The 16,532-nt window shown below is 46.0% G+C and overlaps 1 protein-coding gene across 4 annotated transcripts in view; it reads left to right on the top strand.

The window, feature by feature from the left end:
• LOC149230849 (arginine biosynthesis protein ArgJ family) overlaps window positions 1–16,532 on the top strand; it is a 291,055-nt gene that overhangs the window by 195,627 nt on the left and 78,896 nt on the right. The gene's annotated exons all lie outside the window — the stretch shown is intronic.

Below are 16,532 nucleotides of genomic sequence, written 5' to 3'. Positions count from 1 at the left end.
ATTGTTCCATCGGTTATCAATGATCTCCCATATACGGCCATATTTAGCTAACCTGTCCTTGAAATCTTCCCGTATATGCGCCTTTCCCTGATCCATAGCCTCATAAATGTAGCCCATGGCCAATTTTTCCCCATCCACCATCCTTAGCACCTTAACAAGGGGCTTGGTAATTTTCACAAGCTCTATAGACCTTTTCCAAAAATAATTGTCAAACACTTTTTTTTTGGTGTCTTTTCCATCTTGTTTACGAGCCCACTGAGATTCACACCATTCATCAGAAGAAAACATTTTCTGCAAGTTTCTATGTTGATAATTGAGACATTGCAACGTGAAGAAGTGAGTTTCAAATCTCGTAATTGTAAACCTAACAAGCTCTTTGGCCCCAGTTCCTCATTAGGTTCAATACCCATGAGTGGTTGTAAATGTATTTTGTAATGCACCTGGAATGCTCTACAATGCTTTTTAGCCACTCCACTTTGCCTATGTCCTCAAGCATGAGGTCTATGCAATGTGCAACACATGGAGTCCAAAATATGGTCCTATATTTGGACTCAAGCATCTTTCCAGCAAGAACATTGTTTGAGGCATTATCGGTGATGACCTGCACAATATGCTGCTCCCCAACTTCTTGAATAATGTCATCCAAAAGCTCAAATAGAAGGGCCGCATCCTTCACCTTATCAGATGCATCAATTGATCTCAAAAACATGGTTCCTTGAGGGCAAGAAACAAGGAAATTAATGATAGTGCGGTTCTTTCCATCGGTCCCTCCATATGACATGATGGAACAACCTGTTTTGAGCCATGAATCTTTAAACTCAAGCAAATACTCATCAATGGAAGATATCTCTTTTTGCAAAAGAGCTCCCCTCAAGTCATGCATACTAGGGCCTTTGAAGCCCTTTTCTGCAGCTATAACAGAGTCCCACATAGCTTGGTAATAAGGTGAGCGAGCAGCATTAAATGGGGTATCTATCTGAATCATACCACCATCTAGCAATGTATTGATGAGAAGTTTCTTTGCATTGTTTTCTCCAATATTGATCCAAAGTGGGTTGACGACTTGGCTGGGAGGAACTGGGATTAGAAGAGGCAATGTTGGCAGAAGATGAGAAATAACTTTGGATGTTTGTTGTCTTTGTTCCTTCTGATGATTGGCCAAAAGAAGGATGAACATAGTGAAAGGGGTCATTGGTGGAAGGGATAGAAGAGGAGTCTTGAATCTCATAATCATCATACCCACTCTCTTTCATGGCTTCTAATAAATCCCTCTTCCTTGCAATGTCATCTTGGATGGCCTTCTCCCTAGTGTGATAATTATCGTACTTATTTCATCATAAGTTATTCATGAAATTACTTCAACAAACATTAAAATAAATACTGCCGCAAGTATCACACTGTAATACAGAAACAAACATATGCACACATTGACAAAGTTATTTTGGACTAATGTCGTCGGAAAAACCCAATGTGGGAAAACCGGTGCAGCAAGGGAGGATTTTATTATTCAGCAATTTTCTTGTACAATAGGGTGCCAAACTGGCTTACCCACAGATAGACAAACTTCCAACACTTTTCTAAACCCAGCGTAGGCGCTACTGACCTCTGCATCAGCCTGAAACACTCTGCATCAACCTACTGAGGCTATGCGCAGCCTCTCTGGGCTTCTGTGTCACCCCTGCAGCCTCTGCGTGGATGATGCAAGCCCTTCTGGCTTCACGTAGTCTCTGCTGTCTATGCGTGCCTTCCTCTCGCTCTTCGTTCGCCTCTTTTGCGTTGATCTCCCGTATCTATGTTCCATACTTGTTACCTATTGAGTGCTCTCCAGACCACTAGTTCAATTTCTCTACAAACCCCGCTCTAGAAATTGAAGTAACTGGTCTCCCTCAGTGTGTTCTCCCAGTGCCCCTCAAGCCTCTTATACTTTTTCTGTTGACATCTCAACGACCGAGATTAAGTTCCTAATCAATTGCTAAGATTAGATCTGGCTTGATCCATGTCATTTGGACCATTCTATCACAGATTCATATTAATACACATTAATATTTTATTTTCCCTAAGTTTAGACTTAGGGACTCCATTAAAAATATTAATTATTTTAATATCTCTTGATTTGTTTAGAATTTGCCCAAACCCTTTTTGGGTATTGGAGATCTTATATGCCCCAACCTCTCCACCAAATTTTGTGGCTAGAGCACATATGATGCTACCCCAAATCAACACTCCCTCTTAGCGAGGACTATGCTCTAGCAATACTCCTCACTGAGTATTACTCTGATCATCCGGCATCGATACCAATGTTGATGCTAGGCCTTCCTGCCCAACATCCTCTGCACTGCTGCATCTGTACGACAACTCCCTCTGCATCCGTGTTGCTGCTGGTCCTTTCTCCCAACACTGCATCCACACTGCAACTTCCTCTGCATCTGTGCTGCTGTTGGTCCTTTCTCCCAACACTACATCTGCACTGCAACTCCCTCTACATTTGTGCTGTTGTTAGTCCTTTCTCCCAACACTGCACTGCAACTCCCTCTTCATTCGTGCTGCTAACACACTACTTCTGAAAGTGGTTCTTTACCATCCCCATCTTTTCCTTGAAGTAATCAAATTTTGACTTTCCAAGGGCCTTGGTGAGGATATCTGCCACTTGTTCCCCTATAGGAGTGTAGCTCAACTGTACAGCTCCATGTTGGACACAATCTATGACAAAGTGACACTGGATGTCAATATGCTTTGACCTATCATGAAATACCGGATTGTCAGAGAGTTTGATGCAGCTCTGATTATCACACATGATCCTAGTTGCCTCCATATTTCTTCAGAATAGGTTTACCAACAGTTTTCTAAGCCATATGGCCTCACACGAAGCTGTGTTTGCTGCCATATATTTTGCCTCAAATGAGCTCAGAGCCACGAACTTCTGTTTCCTACTGCACCAGGTGGTTATTCCTGACCCAGTGTTGAAACAGTACCCAGAGGTACTTTTTTGATCCACTGAACTTCCTGCCCAATCTGCATCAGTAAATCCACTCAACCTGATATCCTTCCCCTTGTTGTACAAGAGCCCATTATCAACTGTTCCCTGTAAATACTTGAGAACGTGCTTGGTTGCTGTTCAGTGAGCCCTCTTTGGTTCCACCATGAACTGACTGAGGGTGTTGACAGCGTAGCAAATATCTGGCCTGGTATTGACTAGATACATCAGGGACCCTATGAGCTGTCGGTATAGAGTGGGATCGACATCCTTGTCTTTTGATGCATCAATCTTCTTCCAGTTGGTGATCATTGGCATAGCCATAGGTCTACAGTCTCCCATCGCAAACATTTTCAGGATTTCTGTAGCATACCTTCCTTGCCCAAGGAAGATTTTTTTTTCTGTCACCAAACTTCCAACCCTAGGAAATAGTGCATTCGTCTCAGATCCTTCATATCGAACACTGTGGCTAGATTTTTCTTGCAGTCTTCAGTGAGTCTAGATGATCCTGTCAAGAAGAGATCATCCACATATAATACTAAGATAAGTGGTTCATTCTCTATGACCAGATAGTAGAGATTCGGATCCGCGTCACTCTTGACAAACCCCATCTTCTGCAAGTAGCCATCTATTCGACCATACCACGCTCTTGGTCCATGCTTTAGCCCATACAAGGCTTTCTTTAGTCTGCATAAATGAGACTTCTTCTCACGAGTTTCAAAGCCCTCTGGTTGTTCAATGTATACTTCTTCTTCTATTACCCCATTCAGAAATGCCGTCTTGACATCCATCTAATGGATCTCCAATCCCATCTGGGCTGCAAGAGATATCACGGTCCTAATAGATGTATACCTGGCTACCAGGGCGAAGGTTTCCTCATAGTCAATCCCTTCCTTTCGAGCATACCCCTTAGCCACAGACGTGGCCTTGTATTTTTCAATAGTGCAGTCTACAACATATTTGATCTTGTAGATCCATCTTGAACCTACCATAGATCTGTCTTGAGGCCTTGACACCACCTCCCAGACATTGTTTACCATTATGGAGTTATACTCCTCCACCATCGCATCTATTCAGACCTACTTCTGAGCTGCCTCCTCGAAGCTGGCAGGCTCTCCATTATGAGATATTAACGCCTAATACCTGTCTGGTTGTTTTTGCTACCTTTTACTGTTCCTTGGTTCTCCGATGAAGTTCTCTGCATCACGCAAGATCTGACGAAGTTCCCTGCTGGTTCTTCCTCTGCCACAGGTGCTTTTGTTTGCTCCTCTTCCTCATCTTGAGAATCTTCCTGATCTGAGGAAGGATTCTTCACTTCTGTTGGTTGAAAAGGCGTGACCGATGGATCCTCTTTCGGCTACTCCTTGGAAGGCATTTCACGAGATCTTCTGAAAGCTCCGTCCTCCATGAACTTTACATCTCGTTGTACTACTACCTTCCTGCTCCCTGGAAGATAGATCCTGTATGTCTTAGCGTTTTCGCTATATCCTCCCAGAAACCCCTTTTTTGCAGTCTGATCCAGCTTCTTCCCCTTTTCTTCGGGTATGCGACAATATGCCAAACCCCCAAATATCCTGAAATGACTAACTTCAGATGTCTTCCTAGTGAAGACTTTCTCTGGAGTAATCTTGCCCAACGCCTGATGAGGAGTCCTGTTCTGAGCGTAGACAACCGTGTTGCATGCTTCTGCCCACAAGAATTTTGGCATATCCTGATGTTGGCTTATATGGGCTTGACCTTGGTTCGAAAGAATTATTTAGCTAATCCAATCCTGCAGCGACTGACCCTTTCGGCAACAACCCGCGAAGCACGGACTGAGGTCTCACCCGAGGTAGCAGGGGAGGGTGCTGGAACTAGGTTTCCGCACCCTTGGGATGTCTAGATGTGTTCTGAGAGGTTCGCGCGCCGTCTCGCAGCTTCGTGTTGTGCTAGATCCGCGTGGATCCCGATAATCTTAGCTAGATCTAATTTATTCAATTAAGTATTATAACTCGGATCTACTTAGAGAGGTCTTTAAGCAAACATTTATTACTTTCATTTAGTTCGCATATTAAGATTAAACCCGATTCACAAGTACTTAATAAGCATATGCGCGCAGATCAAAACAGTTTCATAAACCATAAAAGAACAGAGTTGCGATAGTTCAGAATTAACACAGAATTCAGAAGAAACTTATCTTTATTTCCACTTATCACCCTTACATCCAGATCTGCCCTGCGCACTCAGCTACAGGGGTCCGCGCACACAGCTGCGGACTCTTCCGGGCCTCTGTGCACACAGTTGCAGAGCCTCTATCCTCTACCCAAACCCCCGACTCGGACTTACAGATGCTCTTAGAATGCTCTTCTCAGACACCCATTACATTTCAGATCCCAAAATCATACCAAAAACTTAGCTACTCTACCCATAGAGCCTTGCTCTATTTATACTTTTCCATGGACCGCGATCCATAGGCGGGCCGACTCAACTTTTATTTCTTTTCATTATTTTTGGGCGAACTACCCTTTGACTTTGACTTATTACACATCGCGCTCTGCGCATCTCGCAGAATCTTTACCTTGCTCTTACCCAAAATTGCGGGCTTCACGCCCCGTCCTCGTTGCGCGGGGCTTCCGCTACCCAACAGTCCCCCAACACAATCATTGTGACTCGTCCCGAGTCACTCGGCTGGGCCGGGAATCTTTGCGTGTAGGTCGGTCAACAACTTTTGCATCTCGCCTGTCTGTAGCAAACTCGGCTGCGAATCTCTGTACCCTTTCCACATGAGCTGCTGAGGTATCTGTCTCATTTGCAACGGCTTGCTCCGTCGCACAGACGACCTGCATCTGTGTGAGTTTGCCTTCAATGGTTGTAGATACGCTAAACGCTTCGTCGAGCCAGGGCTGGATACGCTCTTTAAGGGCGACCTCCTGTTGTCGCACTGCATCAACCTGGGCCTTGAGCGCCTGGACCTCCTTCATCTTGGCCAACTGTTGTGTGATAGCGACTGTCTGTGCAATGCCTCGGGCGGTGTCATAAGCCTGTAGCACCTCGCGCGCCTCAGTTTCTACTCGCTGTATGGTTGGATCTTCCTGGAGGGCGACAAGTATCCTGAGCGACTAGTCGAGTAGTCCTGAGCAATCGCGAACATCACTACTCATTGTTTCTAGTCCAGCTACAACTGCCCTGCGACGACGTTCCCATTCGGCTGGAGGTGTGGACGGCCGAGCCTTAAGACGGTGCTTTGCAACTTGTAACGTTAGCTCCTCCTGGTGTCTTGCGGCCTCTGCTTGGGCCATGCAAAATCCGGCTGCCATGTGCTGAATCCTGGTAGTTAGGGGGGAGTCCCTGAGGATGGCTAGCTCAAGGATCGTACCACATTGCTCTATGATAGCTTGTTCTATCTCCTGGTGTTGGGTAGCCAGTTCATTGTGCTAGAGAGTGATCTGTTCTATCTTTGCCTTTTGTTCTGTCAAGATGTGGAACGCGCGTCCTTCCTTGGCACGAAATTCCTGAGTTACTCCATTTTGCAGTATGTATAGTATGTCTCGGGACATAGTTGCGAGATTTAATTCCCAACTGCCTTTGTCGCCTGTGGTTGTGGCTCGAATAACCTCCGCTGGCAATGAGATGAGGTGTGGTGTGTGCGTGTTGGACTCTTGTGTGGTGACGTTTGTATCGTCTGCGGGCTCGCGAGGGACCCATCTCGTGGGTTGCACTTTTAAGGCCTGTAACTACGCTTTGATCTCCCCCAACACAATTGTTTGTGCAGTGATCAGCTCGGGCAACATACTGGTGTTAACATTACTGACGGGCTGGCTGCTCTCCATGAAATCTTTTTCCAGTGCCTTTGTTGTTTTGGAATTTTTCCGTGTAGCTGATGATTCCTCGGTGTGTGACCGCTTGAGGTGGTCCTGCATCTCTGTTTTGTCTTGTGGATCCTGGTCCAAATCCGTTCCATGATCCGTCTGGTTCTCTGTTGCTATTGGGCTCATGGTAGCTTCTTGCTGCAAAGCAGCCTAGCGGTCCTGTTGTGCTTTTTCTGCTAGTTGGATGAGTATCTGTTGGCGTTCCTTCTTTCGCTGCTGCGCGGCCACTTGGGTTAGAATCGTCTTATCCGGGGTGCGCCATTCCAAAGGCAATGCTGCTAATACTACGTAAATGGCATCATCCATTGCAAGGAACGACAGTGTAACCCAAGATCACTCTGGGTCCTTTTGCGCGCGGATGTACACGTGATGCATGTCTGCCTTGAACTCGGCCGTGCTTTGAAAGTTGTTGTAGATTGTGGGGGACATGCGTGGTCTTCGAGCAATCCGCGTCCGTATCTTTCCTTCCATGGAGGTCCAAAATGCCCGGATCGCGGAAACCCTTGCTGCATCCTTTGTAGCCCCAAGTGAAATATACCGTACTGCCTCAGGTAGACTATCCTCAATGCTGGGAAACTGGCTCTCCGGCGGCAAGTCCCCTGTAACCAGAAGGATTGATAAGAGCAACCATGCATAATGAAAGGTCTTACCTTTGTCCTGTGCTTCTCGACAATTGGTCAGAAATTCGTCGCATAAGAACTATGCCCAATTGAACTGAACCCCTTCGGCACACTGTCCTGCCAATGCGATGACAGTGGCGGGCACTTCATCAGCGCGACATTTTCTCATAAGTTTCCCAGCTAGGATCTGAGTAGCGACTCGTACTGCGCGGTTGCTGATGCTTGCTATGACATACCCCCACTTCCCTTTTACCAGATGGTACCTTGCCTTGACTGTTTCGACGATGCCTCCCTCGCTACTGGTTCCAGCTATGTCTGCAGGGCTATTCCCTTTATATGGCAAGTGCGTAACCCGGTGGATTAGGTCGGTTGTGATCAGGATTGGTTCTTCCAACCAGAGATATCCATCATGAATGAGACCTAGCAGTTGTCGAATGATGAATATGGTGATGGTCGTGTGGTGGTAGTGGGGGATCCATCAGAGGTTCAGCAATTCGGCCCTTTCAACGCTTAGTAACCATTTCTGCGGCAGTAGGGTGCCTTAGGCGACTTTGGGGAACTTGTCGCTATCTGCCAGGTCCCAATCTTCGAACTTGGTGCTTGGAACGCGCCCCATGGGTAACCCTTAGAACCTTATATCATTTGGAAGGATTAGGCTCTGGAGTGTAGTTGTTGCAACGTCTACGTCCTTCGCTAGCTTGGTCGTCCCAGTCCATGGAGAAAGATACCGGGGTAACGACGGGAACTAGAACGCAAGTTCTTCTTCCTTCGCCTGTGCGTCAATTTGATCGATCAGGTCTTGTAGGTCGTCCTCCTCCTCAACGATTTCATCGATCCCTGTTTTTCCTTTGTCACCTGCTGAATGTTTGTTGAATCTTGGGGAGGCCTGGACGGGACCCATCTTTTGGCTATTCTTCCTGGGTCGTCGGGTGAATGGGGATTTAGGAACTTCAGGAACTTGAGAGGGCTCCTCCTAATTCAATTGCATCTCTTCAGCGACTCACGCTCGGGTTCTTGCCATAGTGCTCATGGAGTATCTGGTAGCCGCGTACTTACTATTTTTTGTTAGTTCAAAGCGCCAAAAATCCAGTACCGGCCACACGCTATGAGATTTGAAAAAATCTCTTTCACCCGTTGGACATTCAAGTCGGCAAATCTCTGTGTATCTCGTCTGGAACTTTCGCCTTAATGTCTCGCCGCCCGCTCCTGTCTGACATGATTTGACTAGCCTGTCAAGGCCCGTGTGGCTAACGACTATTCTTTGATTTTTCCCCGTGGTAGCACTATCCCTTAGGCGCAGTTGCAGACCTGGGAACGACATAGCTTGGTGATGATTCCTTTTTCCGCGCAGGTTCTCGACAGGTTGGTATATAGTCCCGCACCTTCTTTCAACTGTCCGAGGTACTGAGACTGTAGTTTCTACTGCTAGTCAGGTGTTCACACCTTTGGTGCGAGATCGGCTCGTCCCTGCTAGCCCAAGCTGCGAGCACTTCTGAAGCGCTTGGGTAATTGTTTTGGGGTTTATGCTCCTTCGTGAGTGCGGGCGTAGCCACGATAGCAATGTCGCGGCGCGTTTCAGGGCTCCTTGGCTTCGCAGTGTACCTTGCTTCTTCGACCGAAGCTCCTATTTGGAGGATCCATGACCATTCAGTCTTTTCTGAGCTTCCTTCTGTCGTCTATTGCAGGCCCAACGTACTCGTGGTATCCGTAACTTCCTGGAACCTCTGCTAACCTTAGTGCTAGTTTGTTGAGGTCTGAGAGGGCTTCAGGCTACTACTTCCAGGTTGTGTAGATACCTGCACCTCAGATACTGGTACCCTCGGTTGGCGAGGAATGCATACTTTGTTTCTCGCTTCCGACCGTGTGCGCGGCTTCCTTCGACATCTGCGCCCTGTTATTTGCATCTTTGGGGCGACCCTCTGTCCGAGAGTAGCAGCTGCATGGACTGTTCTCGCGAACTCTTTAGCGGTTCCTCTACCCCCATTGTTACCATCCGATTACAATTGAGCGTGGTTACTTCATGTAGTCAGTTCTACCATTGTTCAACCTCTTCATCTGAGTCTAATGTGCAAAAACTATCGCGGTCCCATGAGAGTCGACCATTCGCTGTTAGATTGACCCTGTCCTGATCTTGTGCAGTAATTTGGTATATACAGTTTAGCTTGCCGTTGCTTTCCGCGTCGCGCATGGGCTCGGTATATCGCGCCCCTTCTGCCGGGTCCAATGGGACCACCACACAGAGAGATTTCTTTTCGAAGATCATCTTGCGTTTTCTTAGATTGATGACTCCATTCATATCTGTCACCCACTCTATGCCTAAGAGTGCAGGATATAGGTTACTATCATCCACAATTTCGATAAGCTCAAAATCGATTTGGGTGCTGGCTCCATCGATGTCCACTGTAACTCCATGCAGACGTCCATTAGGCAGAATCTTTTGCTGGTTAGCCATCCTTAGTTGAATCGGCGACCATTGTAGTGGAGGCCTGCCCATGCGTTCCTAACTCTGCTTTGGTAAGACATTTGCATTGGACCCCAAATCTTAAACGACATGATCCATCTCATAGTCCCCGATATGGACTGTTAGTCGCATTTCCCGCCCAGTGCGCAAAGCATGTTTGCCTAATTTTCGGATCATTCGTGGTTCATCTGCTCCCGCACACTGAGTTATCAATTCCTACAACCCCCTTACTGCTTTGGCATCCCTCAGTAAGTGCATGCATGTTTTCGAGAAGGTAGTTAACACAGATGTATCCTTCTCTGATCCGAATTGATCCTTACCCCTCGATGTAGAAGCCTTTGCTAAGGTTTTCTTGGATTCCATAAAGGTTTCCTTCACTCGTTCTAAATCAAAGTCTGGCTGTTTTGTGGGGACCTGACAGACCCATACATCTGTCTCTGGCTGGTTCCCCTTATCTTCTCCAATGGTCACGCCACTCCGGAGCATCATATTTATGGTCGGTTCTTTTGCACGGGGTTCAGCTTTCATCATCTGGATGTTTTGAGTGGGGCTGGCTAGGAGCACCCCCTTTTCGTGCATCCGAGCGATCAACGTGGGGCAATCGATAGCTTCGTGGTCAAATTGGTAGCAGTAAGGACAACAGGCTTTGGTCGGGTTTGTGCAATCCCGCGCATAGTGCCCCGATCCTCCACAATTGTAACAAATTAATTGCCCTCGCCCCCGTCCAGGTCCCATGCCTCCGCAGCCCCGTCCGCGCCCTTGGTATCCTCCCCGTACGAATGGTGCGGTGGAGTCCTGCGTTCGCACTTCTGTTTGCATCCTATACGTCGGTGTTCGATCCATCAACATTTGGTAACTGCGGCAATTTCTTTCCTCGTGGCCCACCGTCCAACAGAAGTTACAAAATAAGCGTTGAGGAGGGGGTTGTGTAGATTTGGCAATAGGTGACAATTGTCCGTGGCATGCTTTCCTCCAACTTCACAGATTGCGCACCAGAGTGCGGGTGCTATGCTTGGCCCAACTTGTACCTCTGGTCGCAATGTTATGGCCCCCCCCTCCTGTCACAGGATTCACAAAAATTGGACAGTGGTCTTTATCATGGCCCGGTCCCTTGCATTTGAGACACCATACTCCCTCTCGTATCTCGGTCCTATGCGCCTGTCCCTGTTTCAAGCTTTGCATCTCCAGACATAAGTTTTGTATTTGCGCTTGGATTTGTTGTACTCCCAACCCTGGATCCTGGATCGGAGTTTCATGTAGCCGCATTGCTGCTTCCAGTGCTTCAGCTTGGGTTGAGATCTTTTGTTGTGCCAGGGCCGATCTCAGATATGGCGTTAATGATGCGACAAACCAAGCGCAGTGCTGCTCATCTGTTAGTGTCATGTCGGCCTTGTGGATAACGCTTTTCAACCTCTGATCCAAATCCCATGGAGTTTCACCAAGCATCATTACCATCTCTTTGAAACCAATAACCGACTGGGCCCCTGACTTTGGGCGCCTGAATTCCTTATTAGCGCCTCCTGGATTGCGGTAATGCCTTTAGTTGGATGATCTCTTGAATACTTCATGTACCAAGTTAGTGCGTGGTCTTGAAACACACTAACTAGGGTAGCCTTCTTGATATTATCATCTGTAATACCCTTAGCGTCCCATACAGATTTTATCACAAACCACAATCATCTTGGTTCCTCATTCCCCACACCTTTAAATATTGGCAGCTTAACTGAACTTGCCATCTTGATCTTTGAGGCTGTTGGAGTTTGGGATGGGATTGGTGTTGGAGTGGATGGATTAGATGTAGGTGATGCAGGTGGTGGCGTGGATGGAGGTGGTATCAGGGGGAAGCACTCTCTGGTCAACTGGACCGGATTTCTTTGTGAGAACCTCGCGAGTTCTTCCTCGCTTTTCCGGGAAATGGAAGCTAACAAACTGTTCTCTACTGCTCTCGTTCCATGTTAACCTCTTCCGCTCCGCGTTACTCCAGACATTAATCCACGCGCATAATTTGCTTTTCACGTAACAACATCTTAATCCACGTATTCAATGATTTGATATACCTACCTCGCGGTCCTTGAAGAAATCGCCTTTTCGCCTCACTATAGCTCATGGTGGTATCTATTGCAAACTCAACGATAAATCCTCCTATTACCCAATCCAACCAATGATCTACTGCGCGTGCGATCTTATCCTTGGTGGCTTCTAGCCTGTGCACCAGTTTTGGGGTCCACACAATAGGCTGGTCCAATCTGCACCTTCCCACGCAGTCAGCTAGCCTTGCGATCCACTCGTACAACTCTACCGGGAATGACGCAAAGAAGATCTCGTGGATGTTTGTGAATATATATTGGCCCAGCCAATCTTTTTCTGATATTCGCGAGTTTCTTTTTTCCTTAACCGCGAACTCGTGGAATTTCAGATCCCACCACTCTTCTATCTCTTTCTTTGTAGGGTTCCAGTGTTCCCACATCAGAAACCCCTTAGGTAGATCCCGGTCCCGACAACGGAACCATTTGTTGGCTTATATGGGCATGACTGAGGTTCAAAAGAATTATTTAGTCAAGCAAATCCTGCAGCTATCAGCCCTTTCGGCAACAGTCCGCGAAGCGCGGACTGAGGTCTCACCCAGGGTAGCAGGGGAGGGTGCTGGAACCAGGTTTCTGCACCCTTGGGATGTCTAGATGTGGTTTGAGAGGTTCGCGCGACGTCCTGTAGCTTCATGCTGCGCAAGATCCGCGCGGATCCCGATAATCTTAGCTAGATCTAATTTATTCAATTAAGTATTATAACCCAAATCTACTTAGAGAGGTCTTTAAGCAAACATTTATTACTTTCATTTAGTTCGCATATTAAGATTAAAGCCGATTCACAAGTACCCAATAAGCATATGCGCGCAGATCAACATAGTTTCATAAACCATAAAAGAATAGAGTTGCGATAGTTCAGAATTAACACAAAATTCAGAAGAAACTTATCTTTATTTCCACTTATCACCCTTACATCCAAATTTGCCCTACGCACTCAGCTGCAGGGGTCCGCGCACACAGCTGCGGACTCTTTCGGGCCATTGCACACAGAGCTGTAGAGCCTCTATCCTCTATCCAAACCCTTGACTCCGACTTACAGATGCTCTCAGAATGCTCTTCTCAGGCACCCATTACATTTCAGATCCCAAAATCATACCAAAAACTTAGCTATTGTACCCATAGAGCCTCGCTCTATTTATACCTTTCCATGGACTGCGATCCATAGGTGGGCCGACTTAACTTACATTTCTTTTCATAATTTTTGGGCGGACTACCCTTTTGACTTTGACTTATTACACATCGCGCTCCGCGCATCTCGTGTAGTCTTTACCCTACTCTTACCCAAAATTGCAGGCTTCGTGCCCTATACACGTTGTGCGGGGCTTCCGCTACCCAACACCTGATCATACAGCATGGCCCTAGCTGCTTCTACAATAGTCCTGTTTTTCCTTTCTGCCACACCATTCTACTCTGGATTGTAGGGAGTTGTACACTCTCTTCTGATGCCCTCGTTAGCGCAATAATCAGTGAAGTCCTTATTGACATATTCTCCAGCATTATCTGAGCGCAAGACTTTTATTTTCTTACCTGTCAGATTCTCCACTAGAGCCTTGAACTCCTTGAAATGACAAAAAACGTCATCCTTGGTTTTCAAAAAATAGATCCAAGATTTCCTCGAGTGGTCATCAATGAAGGTAAGGAAATACTCGGCACCGCTGAGAGCTTTGACGGACATAGGTTTGCAGATATCTGAGTGTATCAATCCTAGTACACTCTTGGCCCTGTGGTTGCTACTAGGAAATGCCGCCTTGGCATACTTTCCTAGAGCGCATCCCTTGCATACATCATCGCGTTCCGTACTCAGATCTAGAACTCTTGTTACAGTGCTCCTGAGAATTCTCAGAGCACCATGGTGCAAGTGACCCATCCTTCTATGCTATAGTTCGTTCAATTCTTTGTCCCCATGACTGCCTATTAGTGCCATTGGAGATTCTAGTTGTAATCTATACAACCGATTACTTTTGATCCTGATCTGCACTTTCTTTTTCCAGCTTGGGTTTTTGATGTATACCTTTACCTTGATGAAGTAGACGTCATAGCCCTTGCCTTGTAGTTGTGACACAAAAAGTAAGTTCATCCCCAATCTTGGCACATACACTGCATTTGTGGCACAAAACTGCTCTCCCAATTCTGTCTGAAAAACTATGGTACCCTTTCCTATTGAAGTACATTTTGCCTTGTTCCCATGGTGATCCGGAAGTTCATCTTCTCTTCTCAATATTATGAGAAACATTCCCTGATTCTTGTCATATGCCATGAGGATCCACTGTCTATATACTGCACTTCTGATGATGCAACACTAGTCATGCACGCCACTTCTTCCAACTTGGAAGCCAATATAGAGAAATTGAAATCTCTCTCTCTTGTGCAATCTTCTGAAAATCTGTGTGAGTCCCCTGAGGTGGATGCCTCTGCATCGTGGTTTCGACCCATAATTAATTTTCCCTTTTTGTCTCTGATTACTTGCTCTGATACCATGTGAAAATTCTATCACTGCAACAACTGATTTATTTTTCCTACTTATTTCATCATAAGTTATTCATGAAATTACTTCAATAAACATTAAAATAAATATTGCTGCAGATATCACACCATAATACAGAAACAAACATATGCACACATTGACACAGTTATTTTGGACTAATGTCCTTGGAAAAACTCAATGTGGGAAAAACGGTGCAGCAAGGGAGGATTTTATTATTCAACAATTTTCTTGTACAACAGGGTGCCAAATTGGCTTACCCAGAGAGATAAACTTCCAACACTTTTCTAAACCCAACATGGGCCCTACTGACCTCTACTATAGCCTGAAACCCTCTACATCAGTCTGAAACCCTCTGCGTCAGCCTATTGAGGCTATGTGCAGCCTCTCTGGGCTTCTGCGTCACTCCTGCAGCCTCTCCGTGGGTGACGCACGCCCTTCTGGCTCTGCGCAGTCTCTGCTGCCTCTGCGTGGCTTCCTCTGGCTCTGTGTCTGCCTCTTCTGCACTGATCTCCTGTCTCTCTGTTCTGTACTTGCTGCCTATTGACTACTCTCCAGACCATTGGTTCAATTTCTTAGCAAACCCCGCTCCAGAAATTGAACTGACTGGTCTCCCTTAGTGTGTTCTCCAAGTGCCCCTCAAGCCTCATCAAATATTTTTTCTGTTGACATCTCAACGGCTGGGATTAAGTCTCTAATCAACGACTAAAATTAGTTCTGGCTTGATCCATGTCTTTTGGACCATTCTAACACAGATTCATATTAATGCACATTAATATTTTATTTTCCCTAAGTTTAGACTCAGGGACTCCATTAAAAATATTAATTATTTTAATATCTCCTGATCTGTTTAGAATCTGCCCAAACTCTTTCTGGGTATTGGAGATCTTATATGCCCCAACCTGTCCACCAAATTTCGTAGCTAGAGCACATCCGATGCTACCCCAAATCAACACCTAGCCTTATCCTCATAAAACTTTTCAAGCTTGGAGATGTATTCGTCCCTAATAGAACCTAACACTGTATTTGGTGCATCACATGGCTTTACTTGGCCTCTTACCCCAGCCAAGTGTTGTTTCAATCTAAGAATACCCCCACCTCCAATAGATTTATGGCATAATTTGCACATCATTTTTCCAACAACTACATCACAATGAGCCCATGCACTGTCCTTTCCTTTTGGAGCCATGTTTGCTTGAAATAATTACAATTTGCAAAGAGATCTTCCATTTAAAAAAAAAATTGCAGCAAAGAAACATGGAAAACCAAAGCTAAATTTAGGAAAACAAATGCACATGTAGGCTACAAAATTTGATAGCATAGAACTAGAGATTTGATAGCATAGATGATAAAAGTGAGAAGTTTATACATTTATAACACATAAAAAAATTTAATACATGGACAGCAGTCAAATGAGGAATTTTCAAGTGAAAATCCTTACTTGGAAATGCAAACTAGCTTCCTTAGCCTCCTCTTGAAGATGCCAACTCCACTGACAGCTACAAACTATCTCCAAAATAGCTCCAACTCCAACTCCAAGCCTCCAAGATGACTACTCCAGCAAAAACTCAACACTCTCCAAGCTCTCAAGCAAACTCACAAACACTCCAAATGAGATGTGTGAGACAATGAGAAAGAGAAGGGCCTCTTAAAGGCTTGGAGAGGGTGTTTTTGGAGGGAAAGGACCCTTACTTTCCCTCCAAAAACCCTAAACCACCTTGGATAACCCGCTGCATGGGTCCTCTGTGGCCGTGGCAATTAACCGGCCGGTTTAGGACGAAACCGACCTGTTTGACCACAAATCGGCCGGTTCTATCCTAAACCAGCCGGTTAGGGCTAAAAATCGGCGAAATGACCTTGCTGACTGGGTTTTTCAGCTAGTTCAGACCGGTGGCCTTGCTGACCGGCCGGTTTGATTGGTTACGTTAGGACCAGTGGCCCTGCTGACCGGCTGGTTTGATCGGTTACCAGTTAGGACTGGCCGGTTCTAAAAACACTGCTTTTAACATATATTCTTCTGGCTATATCTAAAGTTGTGTTATATGAGGTTGGAAAGCTGTTCT

The sequence above is a fragment of the Pinus tabuliformis genome, chromosome J (assembly GCF_031772625.1).
Source record: "Pinus tabuliformis cultivar Carrire ecotype Pingquan chromosome J, CPIR1, whole genome shotgun sequence".
Classification (NCBI taxonomy): Eukaryota; Viridiplantae; Streptophyta; class Pinopsida; order Pinales; family Pinaceae; genus Pinus; species Pinus tabuliformis.
The sequence above is the reverse complement of the archived record's forward strand: the minus strand, read 5'-3'. Positions and strand labels throughout refer to the sequence as shown.